Source organism: Procambarus clarkii, unplaced genomic scaffold (assembly GCF_040958095.1).
Source record: "Procambarus clarkii isolate CNS0578487 unplaced genomic scaffold, FALCON_Pclarkii_2.0 HiC_scaffold_100, whole genome shotgun sequence".
Lineage (NCBI taxonomy): Eukaryota > Metazoa > Arthropoda > Malacostraca > Decapoda > Cambaridae > Procambarus > Procambarus clarkii.
The window spans coordinates 3988173-4002102 of NW_027189133.1; the positions used below are offsets into that span (position 1 = coordinate 3988173).

General features: G+C 57.6%; 2 non-coding genes and 1 pseudogene across 2 annotated transcripts; all 3 read right to left on the bottom strand.

The window, feature by feature from the left end:
• Positions 1-1677, bottom strand: part of LOC138360206 (large subunit ribosomal RNA) — a 4039-nt pseudogene extending 2362 nt beyond the window's left edge.
• A 1090-nt stretch (positions 1678-2767) lies between these two features.
• Positions 2768-2929, bottom strand: LOC138360204 (5.8S ribosomal RNA). Its single transcript, XR_011226238.1, has one exon. It is a non-coding gene; the product is annotated as a 5.8S ribosomal RNA (ribosomal RNA).
• A 647-nt stretch (positions 2930-3576) lies between these two features.
• LOC138360205 (small subunit ribosomal RNA) lies at positions 3577-5448 on the bottom strand. The gene has a single exon (XR_011226239.1). It is a non-coding gene; the product is annotated as a small subunit ribosomal RNA (ribosomal RNA).
• Between the last annotated feature and the right edge of the window lie 8482 nt (positions 5449-13930).

Below are 13930 nucleotides of genomic sequence, written 5' to 3' on the forward strand. Positions count from 1 at the left end.
CTAGTTGCTTCGGCAGGTGAGTTGTTACACACTCCTTAGCGGATTCCGACTTCCATGGCCACCGTCCTGCTGTCTATAGCAACCAACGCCTTTCGATGGGATCTGAATGAGCATTCATTTAGGCCCCTTAACTCGACGTTTGGTTCATCCCACAGCGCCAGTTTCTGCTTACCAAAAATGGCCCACTAGATACTCAGATTAGTCGCCGAAGCTTCAGCGTTCAAGCAAGCTCGTGCATCTCACCCATTTAAAGTTTGAGAATAGGTTGAGGACGTTTCGTCCCCAAGGCCTCTAATCATTCGCTTTACCGGATGAAATTCATCCCACGAGTTCCAGCTATCCTGAGGGAAACTTCGGAGGGAACCAGCTACTAGATGGTTCGATTAGTCTTTCGCCCCTATACCCAGCTCCGACGATCGATTTGCACGTCAGAATCGCTACGGAACCTCCACCAGAGTTTCCTCTGGCTTCATCCTGGCCAGGCATAGTTCACCATCTTTCGGGTCCCAACATGTCTGCTCATGGTACTTGCCGACTGCACGCATGACCCGCTGATCGACCCTGGAGCCTCACAGCAAAGTGACAGTCTCGCGGCGTCCTGGCAAGTCCCGGCCTGCGCCCCCCCTGCAACAGCAGGCTCTTTTTTACGGACACCATCGCACCCCGCCTCCCCCGAGCCCCGCAGCAGCGGCCGGGGAAAATAGCTCACCCGGCTTACCGAGACGCTGGGAGAGAGGCGAGGGCAACCGGTGAGGGATCGGCCCTGAGTCCGGCTGCCACACGAGGCGACAGCCGAACCCGTGTCACTTTCATTACGCCTCTGGGTTTAGTGCGCCCACTGACTCGCACACATGTTAGACTCCTTGGTCCGTGTTTCAAGACGGGTCGGGTGGATCACCGACCTTTTGCACGCCGCGAGAGCCGCCCCCCACGAATGGGAGGGGCTCGTCTCTACGACCGTCGCAGGGCAGCCAGGACACCGGCGGTTTCGCCCACCGGACAAGAGGAGAAGCCGAAGCCGCATCCCAGCCGGTAGGGTACCAATCCGTCCGGGCCTTCGACGTCCCCAAAAGCAACGGGTCGCGGCGACCTACTGTGAGGCGAAATACGCCCGCCGACGCCGGCGTGGGTGGAGGCACGCCCAAGTATTCCTGGGTCGCTTTGTTACGTCCCCACCCAGCCGACAGCCGACGAGCTGAATCCCCCAGTTCGACCTTCGAGGTTCCACCCGTTTGGCTCTTAACGGTTTCACGTACTCTTGAACTCTCTCTTCAAAGTTCTTTTCAACTTTCCCTCACGGTACTTGTCCTCTATCGGTCTCGTGGTCATATTTAGCCTTAGATGGAGTTTACCACCTGCTTTGGGCTGCATTATTAAGCAACCCGACTCTACAGAGAGGTCCCTTTCCGACCGCCCCATCTATGCCCTCGCGGGCGCCGCCACACGGGCCTGTCACCCTCATGGGTAGTGGCCGCTTTCAAGCTTGACTTAGGCGGTATGGGACGGCGTGCCGGACCCTCCCGAAACGCAACACCCCTCGTGCCGGTTAAGACACGAGGTTATGCGCTGGGCTCTTCCCCGTTCAGTCGCCCTTACTAAGGGAATCCCTGTGGTTTCTTTTCCTCCGCTTATTAATATGCTTAATTTGGCGGGTAGGTCTCTCCCGACACGAGGTCGACGGTGGGTTTTTTTTTTTCGTGCGCTGGTGGTTTAAAATTTATTTGATCATCGATCATCGCTCGAGGGGCGGTCTCGGCGCAAAAACACACACACACAGTCACACACATTTTGATTTGACTCAATCAAGGACGCCACCCGTCGGCGAGCACTCTGGCTACGCCTTTTGCTGAGGGGCAAAGCACAGCACGGGAGCAGCACCTCCTCCGTCATGACGACAGGCGGTCGCTCCCTCGCACCACACCAGCAACAAACACAGCGGCTGCTGCTGATGATGCCACGGCTGTTACTGTCCCCCAGCCAACGCACTGAAAATCCGAATTTTGGCCGTCTGACGGCTTGCGCCAGACACGCCGTCACTTCGGTTTCAGCAAGCGTTGCTTATAGGCCCCACAACTGTGGCAGCGGCTACCACTAGGGTGCACACATGCCAACGAAATTATAACAATAATAATAATAACAACAGTAGTAGTATAGCACTACTTCTGTGCGCACACGCCTCTCTCTCATACATGCACCTGTGTACTGGTGTAATTTACTCGTTCATGAGCGTTATTGGCACCATTTCTTCTCTCTCTCGAATTCTGCTAGGCCAAAGTAAATGAAATCGGTTGAGTCGGTCCGTAGAGAGTGTGTGTGATAGGCGGGAGGTTCCTCAAGCGTTCAATTTCCCTGGCACACTACTACCTCTGGACGGCGACGCATGGCATGTCGCTTCCGACCCGGTCCTCTAGCCATACCCTTGTGTTGTGCCATCCAGTCCACGGAGGGGTGGAAACTGGCGGCTTTGCTTGCTGCACGTCTGTGGGACAATCGGATCCGCAGCAGACGTCGAGTGTTTTCTCACTCAAAGGGCGGCAGGCCTCTGTTGCAGAAATAGGACGAAAAGCGTCTTTCTTTCACAGCATGATGAGGTGTGCTAGGGGCTCGTTTGTCAAATATTAGGGGGACTCCCGGTTTGCCTCCTGCCTTCTCATTCGGGGGGCAGTGGCGGGCGTCGTTCCCCAGAGCAGGCCAAAGCGCATCGTTGAGCCTGCCAAAGAGCAGAATATGGAGGCCGCAACAGCTACTCGCCCGATGGATGTTATTCCGACCCTCGCGCAGGAGTGCGACAGTACACATATCAGGACTGCCGCCGCAATGTGCGTTCGACTTGTCGATGTATCTGGTATTCTTGCGATTTCACATACCGACACGCAGTTAGCTGCGGTCTTCATCGACCCACGAGCCAAGTGATCCACCGTTAAGAGTTGTATATGTTTTTATTAAGGCCTGTCGGCCGTCTATCACTCCATCATAGGAGGACGTAATGTATGGGGGGTTTGATAGGGCTGGTAAGAGCCCGACTTTGGTTAGAAGACACATAAAATGCTTTTTTTCTCTCTCCCCTTTTTCCTCCTCTGCCGCACACGTACATTTACGTTTACAGTAGAGTGAAGGCGGGGAGGGAGGGGCCCACTGGGAAGCGGTGCAAGGAAAACCCAGCACTAGACGCCGCCAGAGTAGCAGGCGCCGGCCCTGTCAACGAGAGGAGCAGTAGCGTCTTCGCCTGCTGCTTTCTCTCTATGGTGTGGGTGCCGGAAGCCACTGAGCGACCGGGGACAAGGAAGAAAGATGTCGGTGACGGGTGTCGCGAGCCCCAACAGATGACTCTAAAGCAGTATACGGCGCTAGGACTGTGACCTGCGCCGGTCGGACTGACTGACATGTCATGTCAGTCCGACATCACAGACCTGTTATTGTCTCACAGTGGGTGTTGATCTCCCCGCCGTTTATCCGCTTTCTCCTTTCCCACGGCAATTGGGTGCGGCTCCCAAGGCTACCCTTGCCTTCTTCGCATTGAAGAATACTCGAACGACGACGACGAGCCGATGGTTGCAGCTCTCGCGTCACAAACTGTAATGATCCTTCCGCAGGTTCACCTACGGAAACCTTGTTACGACTTTTTACTTCCTCTAAATGATCAAGTTTGGACATCTTTCCGTCAGCTCGAGGCGAGAACCCCTTTGCGCCGAGACGCGAGGGTAGAACATCCAAGAGCGCCAGTCCGAAGGCCTCACTAAATCATTCAATCGGTAGTAGCGACGGGCGGGTGTGTACAAAGGGCAGGGACGTAATCAGCGCAAGCTGATGACTTGCACTTACTGGGAATTCCTCGTTCATGGGAAACAATTGCAAGCCCCAATCCCTATCATGAAGGGGATTGAACGGGTTACCCGCTCCTCTCGGAGGGGGAGAACACGTTGATCTCTTCAGTGTAGCGCGCGTGCGGCCCAGAACATCTAAGGGCATCACAGACCTGTTATTGCTCAATCTCGTGCGGCTAGAATTGCCGCTAATCCCTCTAAGAAGAAGTTGCGAACTGGACACCAATTGCTGGAGATCCGTCGACTAGTTAATAGGCCAGAGTCTCGTTCGTTATCGGAATTAACCAGACAAATCGCTCCACCAACTAAGAACGGCCATGCACCACCACCCACCGAATCGAGAAAGAGCTCTCAATCTGTCAATCCTTCCGGTGTCTGGGCCTGGTGAGGTTCCCCGTGTTGAGTCAAATTAAGCCGCAGGCTCCACTCCTGGTGGTGCCCTTCCGTCAATTCCTTTAAGTTTCAGCTTTGCAACCATACTTCCCCCGGAACCCAAAGACTTTGGTTTCCCGGAAGCTGCCCGCCGGGTCATGGGAATAACGCCGGCGGATCGCTAGTTGGCATCGTTTATGGTTAGAACTAGGGCGGTATCTGATCGCCTTCGAACCTCTAACTTTCGTTCTTGATTAATGAAACATCCTTGGCAAATGCTTTCGCAGTAGTTCGTCTTGCGACGGTCCAAGAATTTCACCTCTAGCGTCGCAGTACGAATGCCCCCGCCTGTTCCTATTAGTCATTACCTCAGGTTCCGAAAACCAACAAAATAGAACCGAGGTCCTATTCCATTATTCCATGCATAGACATTCAGGCCATTAAAGTAGCCTGCTCTGAGCACTCTAATTTTTTCAAAGTAAACGTGCCGGCCACTCGGGACACTCGATGAAGAGCACCCCGTGCGAGCCGGCGGGGCTAGTTAGCTGTTCGGAGCGTGACAGTAAGCACCAGGCGGTGTACCGTCAGTCCGGAACTGAGATCCAACTACGAGCTTTTTAACCGCAACAACTTTAATATACGCTATTGGAGCTGGAATTACCGCGGCTGCTGGCACCAGACTTGCCCTCCAATAGATCCTCGTTAAAGGATTTAAAGTGTACTCATCCGATTGCGAGGCCTCGGATGAGTCTCGCATCGTTATTTTTCGTCACTACCTCCCCGTGCCGGGAGTGGGTAATTTGCGTGCCTGCTGCCTTCCTTAGATGTGGTAGCCGTTCTCCAGGCTCCCTCTCCGGAATCGAACCCTGATTCCCCGTTACCCGTTATAGCCATTGTAGGCGCATAACCTACAATCGAAAGCTGATAAGGCAGACACTTGAAGGATGCGGCGCCGGTGCGGAGACCGTGCGCCTCAGCAAAAAGTTATTCAGATTCACCACGGGTGGGTTAACGGACCGAGGCCCGACCAGTTTTGAACTAATAAAAGCGCTCTTCCCTTGCGGTCAGAGACGTGATGCATGTATTAGCTCTAGAATTACCACAGTTATCCAAGTAAGTGGGTTTACAGATCCAATGAAACATAGCTGATTTAATGAGCCATTCGCGGTTTCGCCTTAACTCGGCTTGTACTTACACATGCATGGCTTAATCTTGAGACAAGCATATGACTACTGGCAGGATCAACCAGGTAGCTCAACAGTACTACTGATATATAGTACACAAGACACACACACACACCCCTCGCTCCCCTCGGTTTTGCGTTTTAATCCTGCTTTGCAAGTTAAATCTCACTATGGACTCTCTAGCAGCCCGACAGTATGGCGTTATGTCGATACGTTAGACGAACAGAGGCGGAGGAGAGCAGTTACTCCGCGTGGACGAACGATCATAAACTACCCCGCCGAGATTACTCCTGCTCGTCATTGTCGTCATTCAACACGGCAAGCTGGAAAAACAGGAGGAGGAGCAGTAGTAAGTGAGTAGGTGGTGGTGGTCTTTTTCGTTTTGGTAGGGACGCGAGTCTTATTTTCCTCGGCGTCACCCCTTTTATATGAAAGGAACCGTCGGAAATGCATCCGAGGTGCCGTGTGGTTTGTCGCCTCCTCGTTGGTGGAGAGAGGCGACGCCACAGTGTTTTTGTTCAGCCTTCCCATGACATGGAAGAAGGTTGGTGCTCTGTTCCCATGCACACAGACCGATCGATAGCTGACTCGATGTGCAGTCGTAGGCTGGAGAAGTGATCGCACGGAGATCGGAAGGAATCGTCGTGACACAATACAGAGGCGCTGCTTTTGAAGGCCTCTCGAGCCTCACGACGTGCGCGATTACGGGCGCTCTCGCCTAATGCTACGTATGTCTAGCAGAATGCAAGTTCGCCTCGCGCACCGGACCCGAGATGCCGCAGCGTGTGCAGTGACAGTTCTCAGTTTGCATCGAGCATCGGGATCATGCTCTTGCGGGAAGGAGGATGATGGGGGGTTGTGTGGAGAGAGAGCTGCTGCCGAAACAAACTACTCACTCCAGGGAGGAATTGAAGGCAATTCTCGAGCCACACGACATGCGCGAGTTTCGCCGACCGTCTTCGCCCACTGTTACGTATGTCTAACACATGAACAAGATCGGTCGCACGCGCACACCGGACCCCGAGGTGCCTGGGCTCTGGAACCACACGACATGTGCGAGGAGGGCCGCCTTCGCCTGCAAGTTACGTATGTCTAACAAGACGCAATGGTCGGTCGCTCACACACCGGACTCCAAATACCTCAGCCTATGTGGCATTTGCCCCGCGACAGACAGGCAGGTTCCCCATTGGCGCCGGTGAACGAGAAGCAGTTCGCAACCGCACCGGAACCCAGAACCTGTGATCCAATCCCGCGACAGGCAAAACACCGTCTGGTTCCCCAATTACTCCGGTATACGTCTGCGGCAAACAGTTCGCTACCGCACCGGAACCGAGAACCAGCACCCTAACAGTGGGGGAAGAGAAAGGAGCCCACGCACCAAAACAATGGAATACATTTGCTCCTTCTCTCTGGCGACAACGAGACACAATGTCGCCAAGACGCCGGTAGTAGGTTCAGCCAGCCACCGAGTCTCCCCCTTTATATAGCTATATCTAACGTCCATGGAAGGCCATCTCGGACCACACGACATGCGCGAGTTTCGCCGACCGTCTTCGCCCACTGTTACGTATGTCTAACACATGAACAAGATCGGTCGCACGCGCACACCGGACCCGAGATGCCTGGCTCTGGAACCACACGACATGTGCAAGGAGGGCCGCCTTCGCCTAATGTTACGTATGTCTAACAGAACGCAATGGTCGGTCACTCACACACCGGACTCCAAATACCTCAGCCTATGTGGCATTTGCCCCGCGACAGACAGGCAGGTTCCCCATTGGCGCCGGTGAACGAGAAGCAGTTCGCAACCGCACCGGAACCCAGAACCTGTGATCCAATCCCGCGACAGGCAAAACACCGTCTGGTTCCCCAATTACTCCGGTATACGTCTGCGGCAAACAGTTCGCTACCGCACCGGAACCGAGAACCAGCACCCTAACAGTGGGGGAAGAGAAAGGAGCCCACGTACCAAAACAATGGAATACATTTGCTCCTTCTCTCTGGCGACAACGAGACACAATGTCGCCAAGACGCCGGTAGTTGTCAGCCAGCCACCGCGTCTCCCCCTTTATATAGCTATATCTAATGTGCATGGAAGGCCATCTCGGACCACACGACATGCGCGAGTTTCGCCGACCGTCTTCGCCCACTGTTACGTATGTCTAACACATGAACAAGATCCGGTCGCACGCGCACACCGGACCCGAGATGCCTGGCTCTGGAACCACACGACATGTGCAAGGAGGGCCGCCTTCGCCTAATGTTACGTATGTCTAACAGAACGCAATGGTCGGTCACTCACACACCGGGACTCCAAATACCTCGGCATATGTACCCCGCGACAGGTAAAAGGCTGGTTCCCCATTTACTCCGGTAAACGTCTGCGGCAAACAGTTCGCTACCGCACCGGAACCGAGAACCAACACCGTGGAATGGGGGAAGGGAAAGTAGCCAACGCACCAAAACAATGGAAAACATTTGCTCCTTCCCTCTGGCAACAACGAGACTTAGAATGTCGCCAAGACGCAGGTAGTTGTCAGTAGTCTCCCTCGCATGGTCCCCTAAGACAGCAGGTTACCCACGAGAAAGGTGCCACAGACACCAGGTCTCCCCTATATATATCGAATGGGTCAAGGTGATGTCGTCACTTCGTGCAAATTGAGCTCAAATGGTCGCCCAGCTCTCGCTGTGCTGTGGTCTAAGCACGAAAACCCCTGATGTACCATGTCCCAGTTCTGGAAAAAGGTACACTCCGGCGCTCGATTTCGGCCAGAATGCCGAACTTGCCTCCCAATTCCTTTCAGGTCTGAGAGCCTTGAAGGACAATAGGGTTACCGGACCAGGCACTTGCAAGGGAGTCAGGGTTACGTTTCGCCGTTTCGGTACCCTCCATCCGATTTGGACGAGATTGAAAACGGAAGCACTTGGGCCGAAGGCCGACGCGGGACTCTAGTCGCCGGGCCCGGCTCTAGCCCCTGGACCCGGGTTAAGTTGTGCCGTTTCCGTACCCCTCGTCCGATTTGGACGAGATTGAAACAGAAGCACTCGGGTCGGAGGCCGACGCGGGACTCTAGTCCCCGGGCCCGGCTCTAGCTACTGGACCCGGCTGGCAAAACGTAACTTCGGCGCCCTCCGTCCGATTTCCGCGAGACTGAAAACGCAAACGCCCAACCGGAAGCACACCGCTGGGCTTTAGTCCCTGGGTCCGGCTCTAGCTCTGGGGCCCGGCTAGCCGCTGTTAACTTCGGCGCCCGCCGTCTGATTTCGACGAGACTGAAAACGCCAGCTCTGCCGGCAAAGACGGCTACTCAACAATAGCCGATGGGCTCGGCTCTAGCTCCGGGACCCGGCTCGCCGCTGGTATCTTCGGCGCCTGCCGTCCGATTTCCGCGGGGCCGACCACGCCAGCACCCGCATCCAAAGTAGGTTACCCGGCAGTAGCCGACAAATCCGGCTCTAGCTCCTGGACCCGGCTGGCCACTGGTAAATTCGGCACCCGCCGTACGATTTCCGCGGGACTGAACACACCTTCTTCCTGCATCGGAGGAAGGTACTCGGCAATAGCCGTTGGGCCCGGCTCTAGCCACTGGACCCTGGTCTCCGGTGGTAACTTCTTCGGCGCCACCGGCCCAATTCGACCAGACCCGAGCTGACGACAGGGAGAAAGGCACACTCGCTCAGGTAACTTTGTTCGAGAACATATCCCGGCTCCCGACGACACCGGCAACGCTCGCATGCTACACGAGAAACACTGCTGGCGCGACCGCCACACACCGGGCAGGAGCAGGCCGTCACGCCAGGCCAGGCATTCTCTGTGCCGGAGCATTGCCGGAGACTGGACGAGGTCCAGCGGGTAAACGGCGGGAGTAAGCCGCTCGCCTAACAGTCCAGGTTTGCACCTCCCTCCCCCCCATCTCCGGTTTCCTCCCTGCCCTCAGCCGCCTGACAGGACTCTCTCGACGCCACACCGAGCCACAGTGGGTCGTCTCGCCATTCTCTCTTGGTGCCACACCATGGACGGATCCTAGCCCGCCTTTTGAGTTCGAATCTCCGTTTTCGGCGACCCACCTTAACACCCCCCCTTTCCTCACCCATCCAGAGCCCAACCCCACCCCCTACCCCCCCAAGTCCTCGTCTCTGCTTTTCCTTCCTGCCCTCAGCCACCTGAAAGATCTACTCGACGGTTTCACCGAGCCACAGTGAGGTCGTCTCTGAATTTCCTCCCTGTCCCCCAGCCGCCTCACAGCACTCTCTCGACGACGCACCCAGCCCTCAGTGGGTCGTCTCTCCGTTTCCTCCCTGTCCTCAGCCGCCTCACAGCACTCTCTCGACGACGCACCGAGCCCTCGGTGGGTCGTCTCTCCGTTTCCTCCCTGTCCTCAGCCGCCTCACAGGACTCTCTCGACGCCTCACCCTGCCACAGTGGGTCGTCTCTCCGTTCTGTCTCTGTGTCGGATCAGGGACGGATCCTAGCCCGCCGTTTGAGGTCGAATCTCCGTTTTCGGCGACCCACCTTAACACCCCCCCTCCCCTCACCCATCCAGAGCCCAACCCCACCCCCTACCCCCCCAAGTCCTCGTCTCTGCTTTTCCTTCCTGCCCTCAGCCACCTGAAAGATCTACTCGACGGTTTCACCGAGCCACAGTGAGGTCGTCTCTGAATTTCCTCCCTGTCCCCAGCCGCCTCACAGCACTCTCTCGACGACGCACCCAGCCCTCAGTGGGTCGTCTCTCCGTTTCCTCCCTGTCCTCAGCCGCCTCACAGCACTCTCTCGACGACGCACCGAGCCCTCGGTGGGTCGTCTCTCCGTTTCCTCCCTGTCCTCAGCCGCCTCACAGGACTCTCTCGACGCCTCACCCTACCACAGTGGGTCGTCTCTCCGTTCTGTCTCTGTGTCGGATCAGGGACGGATCCTAGCCCGCCGTTTGAGGTCGAATCTCCGTTTTCGGCGACCCACCTTAACACCCCCCCTCCCCTCACCCATCCAGAGCCCAACCCCACCCCCTACCCCCCCAAGTCCTCGTCTCTGCTTTTCCTTCCTGCCCTCAGCCACCTGAAAGATCTACTCGACGGTTTCACCGAGCCACAGTGAGGTCGTCTCTGAATTTCCTCCCTGTCCCCAGCCGCCTCACAGCACTCTCTCGACGACGCACCCAGCCCTCAGTGGGTCGTCTCTCCGTTTCCTCCCTGTCCTCAGCCGCCTCACAGCACTCTCTCGACGACGCACCGAGCCCTCGGTGGGTCGTCTCTCCGTTTCCTCCCTGTCCTCAGCCGCCTCACAGGACTCTCTCGACGCCTCACCCTGCCACAGTGGGTCGTCTCTCCGTTCTGTCTCTGTGTCGGATCAGGGACGGATCCTAGCCCGCCGTTTGAGGTCGAATCTCCGTTTTCGGCGACCCACCTTAACACCCCCCCTCCCCTCACCCATCCAGAGCCCAACCCCACCCCCTACCCCCCCAAGTCCTCGTCTCTGCTTTTCCTTCCTGCCCTCAGCCACCTGAAAGATCTACTCGACGGTTTCACCGAGCCACAGTGAGGTCGTCTCTGAATTTCCTCCCTGTCCCCAGCCGCCTCACAGCACTCTCTCGACGACGCACCCAGCCCTCAGTGGGTCGTCTCTCCGTTTCCTCCCTGTCCTCAGCCGCCTCACAGCACTCTCTCGACGACGCACCGAGCCCTCGGTGGGTCGTCTCTCCGTTTCCTCCCTGTCCTCAGCCGCCTCACAGGACTCTCTCGACGCCTCACCCTACCACAGTGGGTCGTCTCTCCGTTCTGTCTCTGTGTCGGATCAGGGACGGATCCTAGCCCGCCGTTTGAGGTCGAATCTCCGTTTTCGGCGACCCACCTTAAACACCCCCCCTCCCCTCACCCATCCAGAGCCCAACCCCACCCCCTACCCCCCAAGTCCTCGTCTCTGCTTTTCCTTCCTGCCCTCAGCCACCTGAAAGATCTACTCGACGGTTTCACCGAGCCACAGTGAGGTCGTCTCTGAATTTCCTCCCTGTCCCCAGCCGCCTCACAGCACTCTCTCGACGACGCACCCAGCCCTCAGTGGGTCGTCTCTCCGTTTCCTCCCTGTCCTCAGCCGCCTCACAGCACTCTCTCGACGACGCACCGAGCCCTCGGTGGGTCGTCTCTCCGTTTCCTCCCTGTCCTCAGCCGCCTCACAGGACTCTCTCGACGCCTCACCCTGCCACAGTGGGTCGTCTCTCCGTTCTGTCTCTGTGTCGGATCAGGGACGGATCCTAGCCCGCCGTTTGAGGTCGAATCTCCGTTTTCGGCGACCCACCTTAACACCCCCCCTCCCCTCACCCATCCAGAGCCCAACCCCACCCCCTACCCCCCCAAGTCCTCGTCTCTGCTTTTCCTTCCTGCCCTCAGCCACCTGAAAGATCTACTCGACGGTTTCACCGAGCCACAGTGAGGTCGTCTCTGAATTTCCTCCCTGTCCCCAGCCGCCTCACAGCACTCTCTCGACGACGCACCCAGCCCTCAGTGGGTCGTCTCTCCGTTTCCTCCCTGTCCTCAGCCGCCTCACAGGACTCTCTCGACGCCTCACCCTGCCACAGTGGGTCGTCTCTCCGTTCTGTCTCTGTGTCGGATCAGGGACGGATCCTAGCCCGCCGTTTGAGGTCGAATCTCCGTTTTCGGCGACCCACCTTAACACCCCCCCTCCCCTCACCCATCCAGAGCCCAACCCCACCCCCTACCCCCCCAAGTCCTCGTCTCTGCTTTTCCTTCCTGCCCTCAGCCACCTGAAAGATCTACTCGACGGTTTCACCGAGCCACAGTGAGGTCGTCTCTGAATTTCCTCCCTGTCCCCAGCCGCCTCACAGCACTCTCTCGACGACGCACCCAGCCCTCAGTGGGTCGTCTCTCCGTTTCCTCCCTGTCCTCAGCCGCCTCACAGCACTCTCTCGACGACGCACCGAGCCCTCGGTGGGTCGTCTCTCCGTTTCCTCCCTGTCCTCAGCCGCCTCACAGGACTCTCTCGACGCCTCACCCTGCCACAGTGGGTCGTCTCTCCGTTCTGTCTCTGTGTCGGATCAGGGACGGATCCTAGCCCGCCGTTTGAGGTCGAATCTCCGTTTTCGGCGACCCACCTTAACACCCCCCCTCCCCTCACCCATCCAGAGCCCAACCCCACCCCCTACCCCCCCAAGTCCTCGTCTCTGCTTTCCTTCCTGCCCTCAGCCACCTGAAAGATCTACTCGACGGTTTCACCGAGCCACAGTGAGGTCGTCTCTGAATTTCCTCCCTGTCCCCAGCCGCCTCACAGCACTCTCTCGACGACGCACCCAGCCCTCAGTGGGTCGTCTCTCCGTTTCCTCCCTGTCCTCAGCCGCCTCACAGGACTCTCTCGACGCCTCACCCTGCCACAGTGGGTCGTCTCTCCGTTCTGTCTCTGTGTCGGATCAGGGACGGATCCTAGCCCGCCGTTTGAGGTCGAATCTCCGTTTTCGGCGACCCACCTTAACACCCCCCCTCCCCTCACCCATCCAGAGCCCAACCCCACCCCCTACCCCCCCAAGTCCTCGTCTCTGCTTTTCCTTCCTGCCCTCAGCCACCTGAAAGATCTACTCGACGGTTTCACCGAGCCACAGTGAGGTCGTCTCTGAATTTCCTCCCTGTCCCCAGCCGCCTCACAGCACTCTCTCGACGACGCACCCAGCCCTCAGTGGGTCGTCTCTCCGTTTCCTCCCTGTCCTCAGCCGCCTCACAGCACTCTCTCGACGACGCACCGAGCCCTCGGTGGGTCGTCTCTCCGTTTCCTCCCTGTCCTCAGTCGCCTCACAGGACTCTCTCGACGCCTCACCCTGCCACAGTGGGTCGTCTCTCCGTTCTGTCTCTGTGTCGGATCAGGGACGGATCCTAGCCCGCCTTTTGAGTTCGAATCTCCGTTTTCGGCGACCCACCTTAACACCCCCCCCTCCCCACACCCATCCAGAGCCCTACCCCACCCCCCACCCCCCCCAGTCCTCGCCTCTGCTTTTCCTTCCTGCCCTCAGCCACCTGAAGATCTACTCGACGGTTTCACCGAGCCACAGTGAGGTCGTCTCTCAATTTCCTCCCTGTCCCCAGCCGCCTCACAGCACTCTCTCGACGACGCACCCAGCCCTCAGTGGGGTCGTCTCTCCGTTTCCTCCCTGCCCTCAGCCGCCTCACAGGACTCTCTCGACGCCGCACCGAGCCCTCAGTGGGTCGTCTCTCCGTTTCCTCCCTGTGCTCATCCGCCTCACAGGACTCTCTCGACGCCTCACCCTGCCACAGTGGGTCGTCTCTCCGTTCTGTCTCTGTGTCGGATCAGGGACGGATCCTAGCCCGCCATTTGAGGTCGAGTCTCCGTTTTCGGCGACCCACCTTAACACCCCCCCTCCCCTCACCCATCCAGAGCCCTACCCCACCCCCTACCCCCCCAAGTCCTCGCCTCTGCTTTCCTTCCTGCCCTCAGCCACCTGAAAGATCTACTCGACGGTTTCACCGAGCCACAGTGAGGTCGTCTCTCAATTTCCTCCCTGTCCCCAGCCGCCTCACAGCACTCTCTCGACG